At 37.0% G+C, this 22,292-nt stretch overlaps 1 protein-coding gene across 4 annotated transcripts in view; it reads right to left on the bottom strand.

Annotated features, from left to right (window-relative positions):
• The window catches only part of LOC131049495 (probable ADP-ribosylation factor GTPase-activating protein AGD13), a 185,094-nt gene that overhangs the window by 103,770 nt on the left and 59,032 nt on the right, over positions 1–22,292 (bottom strand). The window lies entirely within an intron of this gene.

Here is a 22,292-nt window from a genome sequence, read left to right on the forward strand (position 1 = left end):
TCGAAATTCACCGAACTTGAAACATTTTATAAAAACCCTAAAAAATTTGATTAAATTCGAATAAAAATTTAGGGATGACGTGTTTGCCGAAAAGCGTTTTTTCCCTTGCGCGTTTTAGGGTTTCGTTGAGTTTTGTTAATAAATACGGGCCACAGACGGTGGCAAACAAGCAAAGTTTATGTTGAGTTGCAGTCACGCACTAGTTCCAGTCGCCCCTTCGACTGCAGCCCGACGTTGCCGACCGCCAAAGCTTGGTTCTTGCTACCCGACGTCGCCCACTGCCATTGCTACCCGACATCACCCACCAGACCGCCACCATTGCAGACAGACATCGCTTGCCTCTCCCGAGTCTCGACCTACACAGCCTCTCCCGAGTCCCGACCTGCACAGGTAGGCTTCGGCTTCTCCTGTTATTTTTTAAAAAAAAATTAGGTTTAATAATTAAATAATATTAAACAACATTATAATTAAATTTTTTTAGGTTTATTATTATATTTATTATATTATATAATATTACAAAATACACATAATACACATTTATTTATTTATAATGTTTATAAATTTATAATGTTGTTGAATATTATTATTATATAATTTATAATTTTATATTAATAGTTTTTAATTTTATATTATATATTTTTATATATATATATATTTTATTTTTTTTAAATTAGGTTTAATAATATATTAATATTATTATTATATTATACAAAATAATATTACAAAATACACATAATACACATTTATTTATTTATAATGTTTATAAATTTATAATGTTTAACAGTTTATACTTTATAATGTTTATTTATAAATTTATAATGTTTATATTTTATAATGTTGTTTAATATTATTATTATATAATTTACAATTTTATATTAATAGTTTTTTATTATATTGTTTAATATTAATATTATATATTTTTAAGAGGTCATTTGTGAAATTGTTGAAACTTAAAAGTATTTCTATTTTGAAAGGTTGAAATAAATGTAGTGTTTATTTTGTTTTTTAATTTTCTTTCTAAACATCCAGATTTTCATTTAATGGCTCCTCCTAAATCAACTTCTGAGGCATGGAAGCATGTGACCCGAAATGGAACTCACATCAAATATAACCTATGTGAGGGAACTATAATTGGAACTTTAACAAGGCTTAGGGACCACTTCCTTGCTAATACAGGGGGTCCAGGTGGAGGTGTTCAAGCATGTATAGGTGCGACTCCAGAACTTAAAGCTATTATAGAGAAAGAGTTGGATGCTTCAACGGTAGCCAAAATGAAGAAGGCACAAAAGAAACAAAGAATTGAAGGAGATATCTAGATTCACATCTGTCATGTCTTCCTCTTCTGTGCAATCCAAACCAGTGAGTGTATCAAAACAGAGTGGAGCACTAAACAACTTTTGGAAACGAGTAGAGAAACAACAGGTGGATGATGCAGTTGCTGATTTGTTTTACACAAGTGCTATTCCATTCAATGTTGCAAGAAATCCACATTTCCGTAATGCAGTTCAGAAAATTGCAAAGTTTGGCAAAGGGTACACACCCCCAGGTTCAGGGGCTATCAGGACAACTCTTTTGCAGAGGTCAAAAGATGGAGTGGCTGAAAAATTAGCTGATGTCAAAGCCACTTGGAAGGAAACAGGTTGCACTATATTGAATGATGGACGGTCAAATATGTGTCAAAGGCCATTGATTAATGTTTTGGTGTCTTGTCCTAAAGGTGTTGTGTTTTTGAAAGTCATTGACACCATGAACCACAAGAAAATTTCAGAGTATATTTTTCAAATATTAGAGGAAGCCATTCTTGAAGTAGGGGTGGAAAATGCGGTTCAAGTGGTAACTGATAGTACAGCAAATTGTGTGGGAGCTAGGAGGCTGATTGTAGAGAAGTACCCACAGATATATTGGAGCCCATGTGCAGCCCATTGTCTCGATTTGTTGCTTCATGACTTGGCTAAATTCCCATGGGTAAATGAAGCTATTCATTGAAGGAGAGAAATTGCAAATTTCATATGGAATCATCATCTCACATTGAGTATTTATAGGCAACATGTATGAAAGGAATTGTTGAGGCCTTGTGAAACAAGATTTGCTTCATATTATATCACTTTCAAAAGAGTGATTGAAGAAAAAGCAGCTTTGAGATCTGTTATTTGTTCCAATCAGTGGGAAAGTTCAATGCTTTCTAAAGGCCCTAAGGGGAAGAACATAGAGCAAGTCATCCTAAACAGCAATTTCTGGGAAAGTGCAGCAAAAGTTTTGCTTGTATGTGAACCAATTGTTGATGTGCTTCGTATGGTTGATGGTGACACTCCTTGCCTTGGCATGCTTTACGAAAGCATGGACCGGTGTAAGGAATCTATTCAAAAAACACTAAATAATGAAGAAGCAGAATATATGCAGATATGGGAGACAGTTGATTGCAGATGGAAAATGAGGCACACACCTTTACATGCGGCTGCTTGCTTTTTGGAGCCTAAGTTGTTTGCTATTGATAGAAGGGGTGATAATGAAATCATGGCAAGGCTTTACCAAGCCATTAGCAGGTATGCACCAGATCCAAAAATTGCAGCACTAATCAGAGATCAAAGTTGGCAATACAAGAGAGGAGAAGGGATGTTTGGAGGGGCGGAAGCCAAATATGACTTGCCACGTATGCCTAGATATAGATGGTGGATTGCTTATGGATCATCAGCTCCTAAACTGCAAGAATTTGCTATTCGAATTTTGAGTCAGGGAGCAAGTTCATCAGCTTGTTAGAGGAACTGGAGTTGCTTTGACCACATCCATTCCAAAAAGAGGAACAAATTGTTGACTGGAAAGTTGGGAGATCTTGTCTATGTTCGCAGCAATTTGAAATTGCTGATGAACAAATCAGCAAAGACCACTTCTTTAGAACAAACTCTTTAAGGCATAGCAATGCCAGATGCAGATGAGCCTGACTTTACAGATGATGAACTGAGTAGTGATACAGATAATGATGATTTGGCATCCCAACCAACTGCTCTTGATGACTTAGAGTTATTTTAAAGTTCTGAAGTCTTTGATTGTTATTGTACCTTTTTGACAAAAGAACATCTTTGCAATCGTGAAAGCATATGTTTCCTATGGTTTATATTTTATAAATGTGTCATCTTTTTGTAATGATTTCAAATCTATTTATCAATGTTAAACTATTTAGGCAATTTTATAGATATATTACATATATTTATTAAAAAATTAAAAAAATTACATATGGCGAATTTAATTCGAATTTTTTCCTCATCGAACTTCATTCGGATTTCAAAGTTGTCGAACTTCGAATTCGAATTCAAACCTAGTGACATATGCACGTGCGTGTGTCTACGTACACCCAAAGCAATCTTGTGTACTGTTGTGACCATTTCACACATCGCCCCATTGCAAATGGGGACCCTTGCTTTTTAGGGTTTGTCTTTTTAGGTTTTTTAGGGTTTTGCCAGTTAGCCTTTGCATTTTGAGTGTCGCCGAGGGGATCACATGGATAGCAAGTCTGGCTTGAGTGAAGTCTGGAATGTCCTGAAATTTGGCTAAGTCTGGAATGTCCTGAAATTTGGCTAAGTCTGGAATATCCTGAAATTTGGCTAAGTCTGGAATGTCCTGATACTGAAATTTGACTAAGTCTGGAATGTCCTGATCCTGAAATTTGACTAAGTCTGAAAACTGAAAAACCTCAAAAAACTAGATTTTGCAATATAACTCCTGGAGGTCTGAAACCACTCTCAAACATCCTGAAAGTATATATGGAATATAACTTAAAGTATAAGAAGAAACATAGAAGGAAATGTCACTTATACTTAAACATTATATTCCATAAAAATTATCCTGATAGAGAGTTCGAAAAGTCAAATTTCGCTCCTGTCCTTCACTGAGGATCCAGAGCGAATTTCGCTCCTGTCCCTCTCAGGAGGACCAAGGCGAAGCGCTCCTGTCCCTCACCAAGGGACCAGGGCGATAATACTTATTTGAGCCATTCCTGACCGTGTGTGGACGAATTGAGACATCAAAGGCATGGTGAAGGACGAAATGAGCATGATAGAGCATCCAGACTTGATCAAAAACAATGAAATGATGAAGTTTTTGCCTAGAAGGTCAAATTCGCTCCTGTCCCTCACTGAAGGACCAGAGCGATTTTCTTTATATGCACAATTTTAGACTTTTTTTTGGACATTAACTTTTATTCATAGCCTGAAGCAGGATGATATCTTCCCTAGCAAAGACATTTCATGGTGAAAAGTGAAGCATTTGGGCCTGGAGGACAAAAATCGCTCCTGTCCCCCACTGAAGGACCGGAGCTTGAATTCCAATTTTGCATTATCCTTGCAAGATTTAAGTGGTTTCGCGATTTGAGGAGGTCAAGGGAAGTATGTTTTGCCCGTTGAATATAACTTAAGTACGCCACAATGAAGAAAATCGGCCTAAGTAACAAGTTCGCCCCTGTCCCTCTCCAAGGGACCAAGGTGACTGGCTAGGGCGCTCCTGTCCCTCTCCAAGGGACCAAAGCGATTTTCCCTCAAGGCAAGTTTTTGGCAAAAGGAAAGCAAGTTTCGCGTTTGAGGTGGGTGGAGGAAGACACAATCGATCCGTTGAAGATAATTTTCGAAGCTAGCAAAGGACGAATTGGCTTGTAATTGCAAAAGTGCTCCCGTCCCTCACTGAAGGACCGAAGCTTGAATTTCAAATTTGCACTGTTCTTGCAGGATCAAGACAATTTTATGATTTGAAGAGACCAAGGAAAACATGATTTATCCATTGAATATAATTTGGAAGGCTAACAAAGGACGGATAAGCTTGGATTTGCAAAATAGCTCCTGTCCCTCTCCAAGGGACCAGGGCGAAAAACTTAATATCCAGTCCTTCTCGCCAAGTTTGGACAAATCTAAGCCAAGGCGCGAATTTGAAATGATGTTTAAAATGCTTCGGGGTGGAATGGAGTTGCAAGGACCACAAATTTCGATGACAATTGGCAAGAGCGCTCCTGTCCCTCTCTAAGGGACTAGAGCGAAATCTTCAAAACGCCTAAGTGCCTAACGATTGAAATACCATTTCTCATTTTCATGACTTAAGATAAAATGGAGAAAGCATGTTTTGTGCCTTAAAGGTAATTCAAGGACGAGGACATCAAGAATTTGCACAATCAACTAAATGGCGCTCCTGTCCTTCACTCAAGGACCAAGGCGATGTTCTTCAAATCAATCATCTCCTTCCAAAATCATGCCAAGACAAAGAGATGCAAAGTGAGAAATGTCTTTTGAAAGATGGTGAACAAAGAAATAACCCAAAGAGTCAACAATCTTAGGCCAAAATGTAAAAATCGTTCCTGTCCTTCACTGGAGGACCAGGGCGAAAGTCTTAAGAAGGTCAAAGTTTGCCTTGCAAAATGGAGTTGAACATGCATTAAAGGACGAACGAAGATCATTGTTTGCCTCCAAACTTGAAGTGGCGATTTGAAAGACAAGGACCAAGGACAAAAGATGAAATCTCTCCTGTCCCTCACCAAGGGACCAGGGCAAAAATGGTTTAAAAGGCATCCATTCCAAAGATGGAATAGGTTAAACTCAAAATGCCAAGCGAGAATCCCATTTTGGACATAAAGGATGAAGTTTCAAACATAAAACAAGAAGTGTGAGGTCCAAAAGGTATAGGCGCTCCTGTCCCTCACCCAGGGACCAGAGCGATGTTGTTGATGTCCCTTAGTCCTCCCATGCTTAGGCGACAATATTTTTTGAATTGCATTAAAATGCCAAATTCGCTAAGCTTTGGAATATTTTTAATTAAAATTGGCATTTAATAAAGGAGTAAGGTATTTAATAATTAATTTAGCCTTTTAAAAAAATCGAAATTTTAATTTTAAAGGCATTTAAATTAATTATTTTTAAATTAAATGAAGGGAGTGCACTTGGGGATACTATTTTAATGTTTTTGCAAGGTCGGCCCTCTCCTTTTATTTAAATTTTGTTTATTATTGGCCTTATTTTCCAAGTCAGCCTATGGGAAAATAAAATGGTGAGCGCTCTATATATTGGAGGTGTTTTTTTTTTTCACAATACAAATCATTCTTGCATTATCTCTCATGCGAACTTGAAGAGCAATTTGAGGAAGGCGAAATTCACCTTGAAGGCTATTGGAGAGGCGTATTTCTTGCTAGATTGGAGGATAAATTCCAGATGTTTTGAAGGTATTTGAAGGCGAATTTCCAGATTTTTGAAGAGGAAGGTGGAGTTCTTTTCCAAGCTAAAGGAGGTGCATTGTATCCAAGGGAGAGCTTTGATCTACACTTTGCCTAGCAAAATTCATCTATTTTTACATCATTTCTTAGAGTTAATTCTCAAGAGGAGGTATGGCAAAATCATCTTGACACCCTTATTCAAGGTTTGATTTTTTTAGACATTTTTTAGAAAAGTCTAAGTATTGCATAGTTAATTAGGAAATGATAACTCAAGATTTATCATGAAGTTTCCTAATTAAAATCTTGAATCTTCCTTTTAAAGTTTAATTTTTAGATTTCAAGATATATTACTAATTTTGAAAAGTTGTGTAGGTATCAAGATGGCGACTCCCAAGCTCGAAGGATCTACAAGTCGGAGGACTCTTCTCAAGGAAAATCAAGCCAGATCAAGGACGATCAAGCAAGGACAAGGGCGACCTCCTCCAGCCTAGCATCGACAAGGACAACCTTCTTCGATCCAGCATCATCAAGATAAGGGCGACCTCTTCCAATTCAGTATTCCAAGGCGAGGTACCTCAATCATCCTGCACATCAAGGACACAAGAAGTCAGAGCAAGGGTTCGTTGAAGAAGCAGATAGTTCCAGAAGAATTAATTAAAGCTAGCTTCTCAACAACATCAAGTTGAATATTTACCAAGTTACAAGTGTCAGACGAGGTGGCATCCTAGTCATCACTTCTCCAGTCAGTGTGGTCCACCTCAGCATGTCCAGATTCAATGTACCTAACTCATGGAAGGTGGCACAAACTCCGATGTACCTACCCCGGCTATCCATTGGTCAATTTTTTTAGAGAGGACATGTGTCCAAGCAATACAATTATTTCATTGGTCAAGCATTAAATGTTATGTAATGGTTGTAACAAAACCCTAATTAGGGTTTTCATTGTTGAATCTTGGCCATTGATCTCGAATTGATGTAAGCCATCGAATTGTATTGAGGGCACTATATAAGCCCTAACATTTCATTTTGTAAAGGCAATAGTTAGGAAGGAGTTGGAAAGTGGTTAGAAGACAAATAGAGAGTAGTTAGCTAGTTGATAGAATAGTAATTAGAGTAGAGTAGAGAGAGAAGGCAAAGATTGTTGCCAAGATGTTGTTGTAAAAGACTTGTAACTTCATTGAAGAAATGGTGAAATTTATGGGTCGATTAGACAATTTGCATGGTCTTTATACTTCTCATATTTGATTTCATGTTATTAGATGAGTGGAAGAAATATGCTTGATTAATGGTGAAATTCGCATATCCATACTACTAGCAGTTTGTTGATTGCAGACTTGCCTTGTGTAGTCAACTGGAATCGTTCAACTTAAGCTTAACTTCAATTGTCGCTTCTTCATTGATATGCATCAACCTGATGGTGTCTATGCCTGCAGTGATGATTTGAACATCATAAAGCTTCCCTTCGAAAATCGCACTAGCCTTGTGGAGATGGTCCTGCAATGTCAAAACAAGACCTAGTTAGAGTTTCATCAAAGATCAATCATTGCTCCTACATTCTTAGTATTAGGATTAGATCCTCTCTTCGCCCTCATCTTTTTTCCATTTTTCAAATCTAAGGCAGTAAGATCCTGTGTTCCAGCAATATTCAAAGGCAAATCAGAAGTTCAATCATCAAATGTAAGTCCCCTTGTGATTCCAGCAAATCACATCATACCACAGAGAGCTTATCCACACGTAGAGATCCTACATATAAGAACCTTGAAGTTTCTCCGATTGATCCTTTTCGCGATATCTTCAGCATTCGGAAACTTTATTCAAGAGAGGATAAGGTACCCTTAGGTATTTTATTATGTGTTAGGCTGTGTACAAAATACACGTCAACATGTACATGCTGAAAAATTATTGAAAACTTACCATAAGACCATTGTATAACCAAAGTACATTGTCTATATTATCAATTATACATAAGTTATAACCATATGTAACAAATGTGTCATACTGACCAGCTCCAAAGCTAGTAAAATGTAATCTTGCATGACCACAATGAACCATGGTGGGAAAATGACCATGATAAATATAACTAATATAGTTAAAACTTGACTATAATTATTTACAATTGTTATTCCACTATTGTTTGACTAAAATTTGACTATAATTTATTATCCAATATTAAAAACCAAATAAAATATAAAGAAACATATGTAATATAAAATAAATGTATAATATTAGAAATTGTATTTTAAATAAAAATGATATATATATATATAGATATACACTATTTATTTATTTGTATACCTTTTATCTAATATACATTATTAATTTATATATTTCTTTTAAAAAATTTAAAAGATACACAAAAAAATACTTACATTCTAAAATATATATATATATATTCTTTCTTCCTATATTGACTAGAATTTTTTTTAAAAACATGCAAACTTTAAAGAAATACATCTAGTCAAGAAATTGATTCTACCACAGAAAAATCATTCAAAAAATTCCTAACCCTAATTATCAAATAAGAGTGTGACTGCAATGAATAATGGATTTCTGTAGTATAAACCATGATAAAAAAGAATTTGAATCCCCATCGTTTCTATAGCCCATGATTGCCAAATCTTCTACTCCACCATTCATTGGGCTCTATTGCTTCAACAAGCAAGGCAAGTCTTTGCAAGACATCTGATTGCTCCAAACTTCATCTCCAATGACGGCTTAGGCACGACGAGAGTTTTGCGAGATGGCTCAGGCATGATAGGAGACTTGCAAAAATGGCAAGAGACGGCAACAGAACAAACCCTGCAAACCGAGATGTTTCTAGGGACGTTTTCGATACAGGGGATGCATCCCAGGGGGTTGAAGACACGTCTCCCAATAACTATGATAAATTTTATCCTTCTTGATTAAATAATAGTAATGCATTTTTAAAGCTTAATCAACACATATGCAAGCTTTAGCAAATAAAGATATCGAAGTACACAAAATTGACATGAAAACCCTAATGGGAAAAACCACAGCAATAAATGCTTATATATGAATATCTTCTTTTACAATGTTTGTAGGCACCAACCCCTAAATGTGAAGTGCCAACTCCACCAAAATGAGGCACCAACCTCCTAAATATGAAGCACCAACTCCACTCAAAATGAGGCGCCAACCTCCTAAATATGAAGCACCAATAAATTCTGCTAAAACGAAGATCATAAAAGCTGCCACAAACTGTTCTCTTTATCCTCTTAAAATCTGCTAAAAACTCTTTGTAATCTTCCCCTCAATTCTGAAATAATTTCCTCATGTATAGTCCTCTTTAAATCTGGTGTGTATATCTATTTGACTGACTTCACACACTACACAACACACAGACACAGCTTTCATATTCCACAAACACTACTCTTTTTATATCTTCTTGCCTCTATGAAGGGAGGCATCAATTCAAGAGTCGCAACTTTATCAAACAATAAACACCCCTTTATTAATAAACATTGCCTTTTGAGCGCTGCCTTTGAAATTAGTGTTTGTTTATTTAAAATGAATATCTTCTGAACAGTTGCCCCTTATGAAAGGTTCCTCAACAATCTCAAATCATATTTTAGATATGAATCGCACCACAATCCCTTTTGAGTAATTTAATTATTGATTAGTAAACCACCATTTGGAAGATACAAATCATGTCTCTTGGATATTTTTTTAATGAAGTACTCCTTTATGGATCGCAACTTTAGTCTTTAGTTAAGTGGCAACTTTGTCTTCACTGACTTGTCTTAACAACTTTGTTTTTGTATGAATCACATCATAACAGGCTTCTAATAATTTATTTGACCATCATAAGTGGCTCCATATTAGTCCGGAATATATAAATAATGGTGCCAATGCTGCATATCAGTCTTGGAATATATTTGATTATCGCTGATTAATGCTGACCATTGCTATTAAAAATATCACTGACTTAATACATGATTGCTGCATAATGAATCTGTCTTAATATATGATCGCTGCATAATGAATCTCATAATCTGCTGCTTTACCAAGTATAAATCACGTGTAATACGGATCAAATACTTTGATTGCTGACTCTTGGTCGGAATCAGATGATGATCAATTTCAACAACATCAATGACAAAATAGTAATCTGAATGGCATAGCTACTCTTGCTACATTTCTATGACATCAATGACAACATCTCAACAGTTGGAGATCAAACATGTATCACCACAAATCCTAAAGACAATCACCAAAACCAAAGGCCGAGGATAATATCAACAAAGGTAACGGGCATGGCTTATGCTCAAATAGTGGGATGAATGGACCAATTCTTTTGAGTTGGTAAACTCACCTTCATTTTTTATCTCTACAAGGTTGGGGAGGAATTCCCTTAGGTTTCTATAAGAAGACAATTAAAGAGAAATAAATAATAGGACACAAACCCAAGATTCTCACCAAGTTCATGTCAACATTGACTAGATACAAACCTACAAGACCTCCAATAAGCATATAGTAACCCACTTTTACCATGCAACAATAGATAACACCAATATTGCTCCCAAACATATGAATCCACTTAACATTGCATACATATGGGTAAGATTTTAAAACATACAAGCATATCATTCTTACAGCATAGTTCCATTTGGGTTGCTTAAGATTAGATAAGAGTTACAACATTGAATCATGCAAGCACGATCAAACCTAAAAACTACTCCTAAGCTACTTAACAATGAGAACAGATTAAATGAAATGTCTTTGGTCCTTCACCTCCTAGACTAGTGCCTACTCCACAAGGCAATACAGCAATGACCTACAAGACATAAGAGGATACACTTGCGAAGTCTGATGGAACCAAATGTGTACATGCATAGAAATCAAGATAACACTTCATGTAAATAGACATGTTTACTAATCCATCTCAATCCTGCTAGAACCCACATAAAACAAAGGAAAGACCATTACAAAGAAGTTTGCAATGCATCAAAAGTGGCAAGAGAGGATCCACAACTAGGTTCAAATTATCCTGTAAATAGTTACAAACCACAATGAAAACATCTGTTTACAAGCATTGTGCTTATTAAATACCCTTCCTATGAGTTACAAAATATGTCTCGTCCTCTTACAAACTAGATTTGCATTGGTTGATACCCTAAAACAGCTTGAGAGTCTAAGACAACATGCAGCTAGGAAATTGGCTTAATGACCAACACTTACAATATCTTCCAAGTTTGTATTTACAGAGCTTTATTTGCATACGATTTGTTTCCCATCAAGGGTTGTAGGAATTCTCTACTAATCAAGTCATTCAATGCACCAGAACACCCTACCATCATAAAATCTTACTCAAATCTAATGTTGGATGCACTAAGGCAGTGAAAATTATCCCCATAATCTATAAATGCTAGGGTTTGCACTAAAGGCATCCAAATTGTTGACACATTTGGATCTATGCTTTTGGGGAGCCTAAAATTGTTTTGGCGAGATTAGGGAAGTTGTATAGTTCCATAACTTTCAATTCAAAGCATTAATGGCATAATGGCTGTCATGAAGATAAGTGTAACTTAACGTTCAATCAACAAATCCAAGGCTTTTAATGCCTAAATGATAGACCACTAAGAACCCCAAAAGTCCAACATCTGAGGATTCAAGGATTTGCATGCCAAAGGGATGAGAAATGCAAGAGGAACTAGGGAATCAGAGCTCAAGATGCATCGCAAACAATTTCACGAAAGGTAATAAGCTCTAAAGGTCCAAGGGAAGAATACATGACTAAAGGAGCAGGAGTCAATCAAGCTTTTAGAATAACCAATACAAGGGAAGCAAGGTTTGTACACCTAAGGAAAATTAATTGGTGGGTCAGTGGCGATCTAGATCTAGAGATATCGAGTGCAATTTGGGAACAAGGGATGAAGAAATTTGAAAGCCCACAAGTAAATAAGGGAGCAAAAAAGTGGGGATCAAGCTTTTAGAGCACCCAATGCGACTTGGGAATGAGGGAGGAATTGACCTAAAGCTTGCAAATGATTATATACTAAGGGAGGCCGAGAGTAAGGAAAAGGAAAACCTGAATACCCACTTGGGTGGGGATTTGAAGTTCCAAGATATACCCTTTAGGTATTACAGTAGGCAAAAGTCCAAGATCTTGCAATATAGAGGAGACCAAGACTCAATGAAAACAGATGCATTGGAAATCAAGGATTGAGAAAGCAAGGTCCTCCTCTAAAGGGAAATGCAAAGAAGTAAGCAAAAACCCAAAAGCCCACAAAAGCAAAGGGAGTGGGGCTGCAGGGATCAACATGCAAGATACAAGGTAGAGAAAAATGAAAGAATAGCATCCCAAGAAAGGACATCCTAAAAGCCCACATAATCTAGAATATTGTGGACTTAGAAGAAAAAGGGATGAACTGTGATGCAGGAGCATCCCTAGTTCACAACAATCTTGCATCAACCAAAAACATCTTCCTTTCTGTTTTGTTTTATGTTTGCAGTTTCACATTTCCTTTCTGTGTGTCCCGGTTTTGGCTCACCAGATCCTATGGACTTGGATTCTACTTGAAGACTTGATCATCCTTCTTGCTCTCAGACCGCATCGCATTTGGATCACTTTCCGGCAAGATATCACTACCGGTTTCCTTGACAATTTCTTGTTACCGGTTGTTCCTTTGTTACTGGTTGCCTGAGACCTATTCTAGTGATCTACCGGAACCCATTCCGAAGCTTGCAGAGCCTTGGACGTTGATCTCGATGTTTCTTGGTGTGTGGCCGACCTTCTACATTTCATCCTTCGGATTTTCCGAAGGAATCTCTTGGCGGAGGCCGACCTTTGTTATTTTCACCAACCTTTGTTATTTTCATGTTAGGTCTTGTTCTTTGGATTTTTTATCGCTTTTGGGCCAACCGGATCCTTTGGATCGATATATATATTTGTAATTATGCTTTAGAATGTAATCGATAGTGAATCAGAGAATCAGATAGCTAGACTGTACATAGAAGATAGATCTTTCGATTCAAGGTCCTGGTTGTGACCTATTGCCTGTGTGCCGATATGTTGTAACTCGGTTGTTACCAGTTAGATGTAATCAAATTTCATGTAATAACATAACCGGTTCTGCATTACCTCCATCATATCTGTGTGTTTTCGTTGTGTTTACTCTTGTTGACCGGTCCAGATTGATCTCTTTGAGGTTCCTCCTTACCGGTGACTGCTTCAAATTGCAAGACAAAACCCAAAACACCAAGGAGCAAGGCAAAAGAAGATATCAAGGAACATGAGAAAAAGGGACCAAGGTAAGGGAAATTCCAAAAGCCTACAAGGGAAAGAAGAAACATAGAGGTGCAAAGAGTTTGAAAAACAAGGAACTAAAAGAAAAGGTACCCATGTATGCTAGCAGAGAAAGCTCAAAAATCCACCCAAGGCAGGAAATCAATCCCAACACCTTCACACTTTTTTTTTCATTTAGGAAACTTTGGCACATGACAAAGAGCTTAGGAAAACAAAACACAACACTTAGACACAACTTGACCAAAGGCGTCCATTAAAGGAATTCTTTGATCAATTATCAATGATGAGCAAAGCAGCACCAACATAACCAAGGGGACACGAGACTCAGAAAATTTGCAATGATTTGTGTAGCCACCAACACTTGGTATGAAAAGCTCGCTAAGAACTTCTTGAAATAAATTTCATTCTTTTTGTGTTTGAAGATTCAACTCTTTTTGTCAAGAATGCCGACAATTGCATACTTGGTTGTATATGTGGATGACCTGATCATAACTAGCAATAATGAAAAAAACATGGCAACAATAAAAGCATAGCTGAATAAAGGGTTTGAAATGACTGACTAGGGATACCGTCATTACTATTTGGCTATTGTAGTAGATCAAAAATCCAAGTATATTTTCATCACTCAATAAATACATTGATAAAACTATGAGAAAATTTGAAATGACAAACTATTGAACTCTTAGTACTCCTTTGCACAAAAAATTGACACCAAGGTCCAATGATGCTACAGATTTTGTACATGAAACTATATACAAACAACTTGATGCAAACAAGGATTAGGTAGCCAATGAAGAGCAACTGATCCTAGTGACCATACACAAACTCCTAGTTAAAATTGAAAAAGTAACCAGTAACAAACAAAATCTTAAACATTTCACATCATAAAACAATTAAAAACAGAGACTTGTAAAATTACATCACAAAATTTCTTGACTTGCAACACTCAATATATTCCAGAACATTCAAAAGAATAGTTACAAACATAAGGCCCATCATAAAGATCTATTGTTATATCCTCTACTTCCAAGTTTGGAAGAGTCTTGGGATCCCCCCATACCAGTTTTCAAAGCTCAATATCATGTAGAAAGAGTTGTGCTCCTGAGTGCTGCCAGGAGGCTACTATGGGAAATTAAAAATGGAAGATTCTTTTTAATATTGCCTCTAACAAAGGAACTTGAAACTACCAAAAAATAGATGCATGAGAGCTTCCCCCACCCTTAAATTGGCACACAAATTTGCATGGACATAGATACGGATATAAATATGAGTGCGGTATGAAATACAGATGCGGCCATTTTTCACAACCCCCAATATGGATACGGCTGGATACATCTTTAATAAAAAACACAATACACATTTAACACAATTTTCCAAGTTATTAGAGAAGATTTTCATTACTTCAAAAGCAATATAGAGTCATAGACACATAAATTGCTACATCAATTATTATAAGTTAATTTAACAATTTATAATATGCAAAAATAGTAGAGTTCCATTGGAAGATAACCCAAAAAATGGGTCACTGAAATAGAAAAACATTTCATTTGTCTTTCTCATTTGGTGTAGGTTTTGTTTATACCATTCTTTTAATGCATGAATGAAGTGTTTTTTAATTAAATTTAGGAAGATTTAAGTCAATTTTTATTTTTTTTAAAATCAAATCACATGGCAACTAGCACGGTTAGAAAATCAAGGTTTTTTGTGCATGCGTGGGTACAATATCCGAGCTATATTGGATACATATCCGAAACAAATACAGGGATACACATGCCCAATAAGGAACAAAGGAGTTCCGGCTACTTTATTGGCACATGAAAGGTGACACTAGGCAAAAGTATGAATGCAGGCCCCTCCAACAAGAATCCCAAGTATATGGATACTAATTTTGTTTATAGAAAGATTTACAACCCCCACCAACCACCCCCATGTTGTAACAACCTCTGTCATAACAGATATCAAAAATGATTAGAGTGCAGAGGCTATACCTACCAAACAGCCCCGTTAAGAGATCCAAATATAGGTTACACCTATCAGGCATTAAGGTTGTAGCTGCTAGCAAATAATATTCAAGGCTAGATATGCACCATGTAAGAAAATAATAGTTGTGAATCCTCACAAATAAGAAGAGGAAAATGAAGGGCCTATAAAAAATTACAAAGTAACATCCAACTCCAGCTCCAGCAACTATTGCAAGGTGTACGCCCTTGGTCTCCTTGTGTTGTGCAACGCAAGCGACGGGTTTGCAACATGGCTTAACCGCCTCCCGTGGATTCTATGTGTCACGCAATTGTATCGGGCATTAACAAATCGATCTTTTGGTGCAACGGCAACCGTGTTTCCAACAAGTGGTATCAGAGCTTTGTCACGGGTTCAAACCCCCTGCTTGCGCTAGGGGGGCATTGTTGCAAGGTGTGCGCCCTTGGTCTCCTTGAGTTGTGCAGTGCAAGCGCCGGGTTTGCGACATAGCTTAACCGCCTCCCATGGATTCTATGTGTCACGCGGTTGTATCGGACATTAACAGGTCGATCTTTTGGTGCAATGGCAACCATGTTTCCAACAACAACAACAAAAGAGAACCCATGAAAATGCAATCAAAAGGAAATATCAACGACAAAACTGAACAAACAAAAACGGTCTGTAAGAATTCTTGGCTACTCCTACCTCACAACTTGTTTTAAGTCTAATCCGTGCAACAACAATAAGACCAAACATTTCAATTGTCGTTGAGTCCTCTCTAGATTCAAGCACCAACCTAGAGAAAAACAATGGACTAAAATACTACAAGGCAAAAGATTTTCAATCAATCAGATATTCAAATTAAGACTATGCAGGTGACTTGGAAGAAAGGAAATGAAGTAAATTTCCTAATGCCTCTAGGATCAATGGTAATCTCTTGAAGTCAAAGAAGCAACCAATGCCAACTCTCATCAACAAGAGCAAAATGTGCAGCAGCTTCAAAGGCAACAAGAGAAATTTTTTGGCTCAAAAGAATTTTTCAAGACTTGCAGCAGAAACAATTTTCTTGAACACCTCTCATAGTCGAAAACACTCCTATAATGAATGGCAATAAATCTACTTTTTTCATGACTAAACCAAGCACATCAACACAAAATTTCCTTTGATTTGACATCAAGTGAAAGATGGAAATGTACAACTAAAATATTGTCCAACTACAAAACAACCAACTAATATCTTGACCAAAGCACTTGGGTGATGCAAGAACATCCAAGGTGTAAGAGCAGTCTTATACTAAACAAAACATTTTCTTTCACATTTGTTTGTTAGTACGTGTTGTGACCTTTTCACACATCCCCCCATTGCAAATGGGGACCCCCTACTTTTTAGACCCTTCCAGTCTTTTGGCTTTGTTTTTTTTGGTCTTTTCGCAACAATCTCGTCAGTCTCTCTACTTTGCAAGTGTTTGGGGGTCATATTGATTAAGTATGCCTTTCATTTGAGCAAATTTGGTTAAGTCTAGGACTCGTTTTGTTAATTTTAGAGTTCTGCCTTCAATCCTAGATTTTAGGGGTTTCTTTAGGGTTTTGGAAAAACTGAACTTAGAACTGGAATCAGGACACTTCAAGGAACCTCCCGGTAAAATTTGAGCAAATTCTAAGGACTTACTATTTTTAGTAAGTTCCACTGCCACCCGAATTGGTCTAATTTTGCCAAAAAGCAAACTTACTATTTTTAGTAAGTGCTTTCCTGACCTATTTTGTCCAAACCCTAACATTTTGAAACACTTACTATTTGGGAAAATATATTTTTGGTAGGTTCTTTACAGGAAAACACTGAAAACTAAACATCCCTAAAGACGTTGAAGACTGAACAATCCTGAATATCATTTCTAAATCCGGAAGAGTCAGAAGACAGACAAGTTGGATCAAAAAAAATGGTTAAGTATGGAACTCCTATTCTAGAAGAGGAAAGCATGCAAAATCATCCAAGTCTGGAAATTCACATCAATCCACCAATGTCATCCTGATCCAAAATGGCCTGAAATTTGACTGTCTAAAAATTTGAAAGATCTTCCAGAATCCAGAATTTGCATTATGATTCTTAGGGACCTGAAATCACTCTCAAACATCCTGCCAATATATACGAAATATAACTTGAAGTATAAGAAAGGATGTTATATTTCATATATATATATAACCTGAATTGGTAGAAAACATCAAATTCCTTCCTCAATCAAGAATGTCGCCCAAACACTCAAGACAGCGCCAAACTGGAAGAGCCATGGAGGATTCAAAAGACCACAATATTCCATGGCAAATGCAAAATGCCACCCTAGGGTGATGAAGGGCGCTAAATTCAATGAGTCTTGGAATTCATAGCAAATCAATGAATTCCTTCCCTTAGTCAAAATTGCGCCTTGGAAAGTGATAGGGCGCCAAAATGGAAGGTCCATGGAATTCATGAAGTGGATGGAGGTCCATGTTCAATGCAAAATGGCGCCTTAGATGAGGGTTGGGTGCAAAACCAAGGGAAGCAAAGAAAATCCTCAAAATTGTCAAAGTCCTCCTCACCATCAAAAATCCGCCTAACACTCAAGGAGGGCGCTAAAGAGGGATAATGAAGGAAAGTCCTCTAAATCATGAATTCCTTCCCATGAAGAAATTCCGCCATGAGACAAGTAAGGGCACCAAAAAGAGATGTGCATGGAGAGATGGAAAAAAGAGTGAATTCCATGCTCAAGGTTGGAAACTTGAAAAATTGTCTAAGACATGAAAATTCAAGGGTCAAGGAGGAATGAAAAGCAGAAATCCCCTCGAGAATATTTTTGAAACTTCCATTTTTAGACATCAAATCTTATCAGAATCCGAAATTTTTTGTAGATTTGGACTCGTGAGAGAATTCTCTCTCTTTTCGACCCGGGTCCTAAATTTTAGGAAAGTTCCTAAAAAGTAGGAATTGTGGAAAATTGATGGAAAAGCTCCCTGCGGACGTGATGAATTTAAAGAGCACAAAAAATTCCTTCCTCCAAGAACAAATTTCCAGAATTTCTTCTCTTGTTCTAAAATGTGCCCAAGGTTGGAAGAAAAACATCAAAATCAAGGTTCGGGAAGAAAGATTCAAAATTCAAAAAAATTCCTTCCTCAAGGAATAATTGTGCCCAAGAAGCAGAATTCCAGGAAAGGTGAAAAATTGATCGAGTGTTTGAAATTTATAGTTCTTGGAAATCATGAAAATTGGCTAAGGCATGAAGAATTTCCTTCCTCGGGGGTAAGGAACAAATTTCTTTCCAAAGGAGAATTCCTTCACAACATGAATTCCACGTCGGGATGAATTGAAGGTGGAAAAAACAATTTCCAAGGCAAGGACGAAATCAAGGATGAATTGAACAAGAAATTCCCCACCCCCCCCCAGGGAAAAAATTTGAAAAATCCATTCTCGGGCATCAAGAATCATCCGAATTTGAAAATGATGGTAGACTTGGAGCCGTGAGAGAATTTTCTCTCTCCTAGACCTTGGAACCCTAATTTGGAAATTTTCCTAAAAAATAGGAAATGTGTAGAATTGATGAATTATCTTTTCTCCAAGGCAAGGAAAATTCAAAATCTTAGGAAAATTCTTCCCAGATAGTTTTCTCTCTCCAAGGGTTTCTCGCCAAGTGGCAGCCGAGTCAACGCATGAAGAATTAGTGGAGCATCTTTTGCATGTAGTCGTCACATTTGAGGCATTATGGCAGATTCCTTTTGCATGCAGTCATCGCATGTGGAGATGATGGTGCATTTAAGGCATCATGGGCGATTTTTGCATGAGGGTATTGTTGATGTGTTTTTACACACATGCAAACACAGAATAAAATACCATAAGTATCTTATCCTCTCTTGAACAAAATCTCTCGGATGCTGAAGATTAGCTTAAGGTTCATCCAAGAAAGACTCCAAGGTTCATGAATTTAGGGTCACTACGTGTGGATGAGCTTAGTTGGTTTGATGTGATTATGCTAGAATCACAAGGGGACTTACATTCGAATGCCTGATTTGCTGGAACTTGATCATCTAATACTTCAATTGGGGATGCTCTTTGTCCTAGACTAACTTGAATTGAAAAAATGGCAAAAGAAGAAGGGTTGAGAGAATCTATTCTAAACCTAAGAATGTAGGAAGATGAGTTAATGATTAGATGGAATCAAACTAGGCAAGGTCTCACCATCAAATAGAACAATTTGACACAAGCTCGGTGCAATCTTCTAAGGACGTTTCTAAGATGTTCAAATCAATACCATCAAACATTGATCACCATCCCTATTTTGCAAACAATAAGGAAGGCACCTAGACAAGTGTTGGCACAAGAGGGGATAATCAGGAAGGAATCAACTCCTAATCTTTTACAGTGGTCAGCCTTGCTTCAAATAAAGAAACTCCTTTTTGAAGATGTGAGTAATAGATGTAACCAAGTGGAAGATACCGTCCATCCTATTCATGATAAGATCATTGAGGTAATGTGTATCATTCTTGACAAAAGAATGGAAATTGAAGCAGATGTGGACATTCAAGAATTAGAAAAAAGGATAAAGGTTATCTTTCAAGGAGAAGATGGATTGATCACAGAAAGACAGTTGGATCTTATGCATACCACTATGTTTCATATTGATAAAACAAAAGAACTTGAGCATGGATGGGAGGTCTCACTTCTTACAACCTTTGATGAAGTGATTCACCTAGAGGAGCATATGAAGAATCTACCTGAGATTCCTATTTCTTAAATTGAGAGCATGACGTCCAGATTCATCGAATATGCCAGGAAAGAGAAAGAGAAACGAAATAAGCTTCTAGAAGAAAGTTTGTTATGATTTCATTCGGCATGTCACATTCCTATTGGAGGATGCTTCCTCGATTTCTATGTCAACATGTGTTATTCTCTCATTGGTTGATTCATGATAATGATTATCCAATTAAGGTTTTCATTTATGTCAAACCCTAATTAGGGTTTAGGTGGCAAAATCTTGGCCCTTGATCTCCATTGGATCTTGGCCTTTCATTGTATTTGGAAGCTCTATATAAGCTCCACTCATTTCATTTGTAAAGGGTTAATAAGGAGAATAGAGAGCAGTTTAAAAATTAACAATTGATAGTGAATAGTGAGACAGCAATAATAGCAAGAGTTAGATTTGAAGAATTGTTGTTATTTGATCATTGGATTAATGAAACATTTTGAAGTTATGGTGTTTTACTCAATCCTTGAAGCTCATTACATAATTTCTTCTATCTTCTTAAGCTAATCTTTTGATGATAATTTTAGTATTAGATTTCATGGTGGAATGTTGTATTTGATGCATTGTGAAGCTTGTTATCCATACCACTAGCTTTCTTGCTGATTGTAAGCAAGCCTTGTGTGGTCAACTGGAGCATTTTAAAGTGTTTAAGTTCAATCGTCGTTTAACCCTTGATATGCATTCAATTGATGGTGTCTATCATTTAACCCCCTCATTTGCAAGGAGGGAGACTTGAATGAAATTGTTGCGATAAGTTTTGAGATAATAACAGTGAAACATTGTTCTCTAATGGTGTCCACTTAAATTATTTTTTCAAAGCTTGCATGGTTTCACCTTCCTTACTTAGATTAGAAATAGTAAAGTGCTTTTATTTCAATGGAGAATGTAATGGTGTCTGATGAATTTCTATGGTTCATACTTTTTGCATCTTGCTGATTGTAAGTTGCAGTGTAAAGTTAGTCTGAGCCCCCTAAATTTGTGCTAAGTTTGCTTGTGGATAGTCGTTTGGATTGAGCCGTTTTTGGGTATTCAAATGTACTTTCTCGATTTGAAAATCCACTAGCATCCCCAGAAGATTGTACCAATTCTTGCGGAGTTGTAGTTGATCTTGGCGAAGCAGAGCTTGGTTTATTTGGAATTTGTCCACCAAAGCACTATTCATTGTTATCACTGCCCTTAGGAGTAGATATAGATCCTTCTAAACCCTTTCCCTTTTACTTTCAGTTCATTTTAGTTCGTTTGAAGCAGAAGCATCACAGATTCACTATATCCGATGATGGAGTTCCAGCCACAACAAAGAAGTGAAAGAACGATGCAAACGTAAGGCCCCTTGGATTACCAGCTATCACATCAGCCAACTGAGTCACGTCCGTAACATAAAGGAACCTTGGAGTCGATTGTTTGAACTTCTTGCAATCTTAGCATGCAATCGCACTTTGATCAAGAGAGAGTGAAGTGACTGTTAGGCAACTTTATTCTATGTTCGACGCTGTCATAAAAAACACATCAACAGTATGGAAGTCTATAATCATGTTTCAATCATCGTATATTCATCCCAACTTGTGGTTCACACTACAAAGGCACATAAAAGTTCCAAATTCATTCACAAGCACAACAGAGTTCAGTCCAAAAGTCATGGTGTCTAGTTTGCAACAAGCATCCCTACATTGTGCTAGCACTTGGTTACAATTCCAAGCTCATTGGTCCCAAGGATGTTTGTGGAATGAACCACATCAAGATCCTACTTACATTCTTCACTGCATCCATTCTAGAAGGTTCCCTTCTACACGTTTCCAAAATACACATTTTATTTAGCATTGATTTTGTCCCACCTTGCAACTACCACATATCACTCTAAAGGCTAAGGCTCACTATTTAAGCATCGCTCTTGCTCATTTGAAAGATAGTAGTGTTGATCCTAGTTGCAAGTTAGATGGTAGTTGGTGGTAGATAGCTTACCCTAGCTCGCATATTGATGAGGGTTTTGTGGCAAGACAAGAGCACTATATTGTAATATCATTGAGGATATTGTAATTCACATATAATTGTGCCCATAACTCCTTTAAGGTTAAGTCGTCATATTGCAAGCCCCTTGTGGCAAATTGTAATGTATT

The sequence above is a fragment of the Cryptomeria japonica genome, chromosome 11 (genome assembly GCF_030272615.1).
Source record: "Cryptomeria japonica chromosome 11, Sugi_1.0, whole genome shotgun sequence".
Classification (NCBI taxonomy): Eukaryota; Viridiplantae; Streptophyta; class Pinopsida; order Cupressales; family Cupressaceae; genus Cryptomeria; species Cryptomeria japonica.